This window comes from Penaeus japonicus, unplaced genomic scaffold (genome assembly GCF_977035675.1).
Source record: "Penaeus japonicus unplaced genomic scaffold, GWHDUDI00000001_assembly GWHDUDI00000015, whole genome shotgun sequence".
Classification (NCBI taxonomy): domain Eukaryota; kingdom Metazoa; phylum Arthropoda; class Malacostraca; order Decapoda; family Penaeidae; genus Penaeus; species Penaeus japonicus.
This window is the reverse complement of record NW_028234417.1, coordinates 27,782,476-27,784,975: the sequence shown is the minus strand read 5'-3', so window position 1 is coordinate 27,784,975 and position 2,500 is coordinate 27,782,476.

Below are 2,500 nucleotides of genomic sequence, written 5' to 3'. Positions count from 1 at the left end.
AGGGATTGAGCTACGAAGCAGAAAAAAGCTAAGAATTAATAGTTTAAATGGTTAAGTTTACTTTTAAATTAAGGTCTGTCCTATGTGAGGAGAAGTATGGTTATACAGCAATGTGTATGTGTCCTTTCTGTAAAGTAAAATGCGTTACCATCAGAGGATATTACAGAATGAAGTATAGACTATCAAATAAAAAACTCTTCATTTATGGATAAACGCACAATCAAATTCATATCATGGAATATGCGTAGTATTAAGCCTAGACTTAATGACCTAGAGTTTCATATTCGTAAAAACAATGTCGATGTAATCTGCGTACAAGAACCGTTTGCAGCTGTTACTAACATGAAAATAGCGCCTAAACTCAAAGGGTATTGCTCATATGTAAATACAGCCATGACGGGTTTGTTGACTTATGTAAAGCTAACACTGCCACATGAACTAGTAAAAAAAGTCCGGGAACACCGACGTGCAGTTTCATCATTTAAGAATTAAGACTGCCTCTGGGTTCTTCTCATTATATAATGTGTATGCCAGGAGCTCAAAGTTTCTGACTAGTTCTCTACCCAATTTCCATAATCAAGGAACATTATGTATGGGAGATTTCAATGCTAGACACACACAATTTGGTGATCACCAGAGTAACAGCAATGGGGAGGAATTTAAACATTTCGTCAATAGAAGATCGATGACTGTATATGACACAGATAAACAGACTCATTTGGGTGGTGGCAGGTTAGATTATGTAATTGGAAAAAATCTTGTACATGGTAATGTTTGTACTTCACTGGTTCGAGAGTTAGTCAGTGACCACTTTGCAATCCTAACAGAGTATACTGTTGACAACAGCATAGCTCACAAAGCACCCAGACCTAAAATTACAATCCCACCGGGACTGGAGCATCACTTCAAGGCACGTGTTTATGACTGGTATAGTACCTATGTCGTAACCACTGTCGAAAATTACTCTCAGGACCTGATAAAAGTTGTCACTGACTACTACAATACATGGGTCTGCTCAAGAAAACTCTCAAAGAAAAAAATTTCCCCAGTCCCTCACGCACCAAAGTGGATAAATGACCCCATCTTAAGTAGGGAGCATAAACGAGTTCAGGAACTTGCTAATTGTTATAGGGATAACATGACATCAGAAAATCTTTTACGATTCCTCAGAGCTAATAAAGAACTCAGAGAATTAAAGGCTCAAATTCGCAGTAAACATTGGGAGCAATTCCTGCAGAGTATTAACCACCAAACTTCTGCAGCTGAAGTATGGAGAAAAATCAGCAGGTTGTCAGGTAAAGCTGTCGCCACTCCGCAGTTCCACAGCCCATTAGAACAGGCCAATTTGTTACTAGATCAGTGGGCCAGAACCTCTCAGCTGAACTCACTTCCGCAGAGAATAAGAGATAAACTTAACACCACGAAAATAAATAGGAATTTTAACATTGTCATAGCCTGTTCTGCCACTGACCCCTCCGACTTTGCCGAAATAACTGAGTGGGAATTAAATAATGCACTTCGCAAGGGTAAGGCGACCGCCCCAGGCGAGGATGGCATCACTTATAGTGTACTTCGGCTCATTGCTCAGGTACCAGGTAACCCACTTTTACATCTTTATAGACTAAGTTTATCCCAAGGAATACTCCCAACCACCTGGACTAAAAGCCTGATCATTCCCATACCCAAACCGAACACTGATAAATACTGACCCGTCTCATTGACCTCATGTTTATGCAAGGTACTTGAGAGAGTTATTTTGAGCAGACTCATGTATCGCATACATGCCAAGTTAACTCCAAGACTGTATGGATTCCTCCCAGGACGTAGCACTCAGCACTGCTTTGCAGAGTACTTGACAAATTCTCAGCAAGGCATGCAAACTGTATTTCTCGATCTTAAATCTGCCTTTGATATTGCAAACAGAGACCTTATCCTTGAGCAACTGGCTAGCTTTGGTATTCAAGGTAAACTTTTAACGTGGATTCAAATGTATTTATCAAACCGATCAGCTCATGTTCTCTTCAGGGGAATCAAAAGTACATACTCTAAAATGTTTGAGCTTGGCACACCTCAGGGGGGCGTACTTAGCCCCATGCTATTTAATATTTTAATGCACAGACTATTAAGCAATATACCACTAGAGGGCAGTGATTCCATTATTTGTTATGCTGATGACATCTGCATTAAAACTTCATCCGAGGATAGAATGCAAAAAATTCTTAATGTACTGTCCACAAAAGCTACTGAGTGCGGTTTGATAATCTCAGTTGAAAAAACCAAGGCACTCAATCCTCTTACAATCCCACTGCCAAACTTTCATATAGATGACATTGAGCTAGATCTTTGCCACAAATACAAGTATCTCGGGGTGACTATTAACGACACAGAACTCATTATGAACCTAAAGAAAGACTGTGGGAGCGGCTGAAGCCACTCAAGACTCTTGTTGGCAGAGAACATGGAGTCAATGTTAACATTGCAAGACTCTTTTACTTATCAT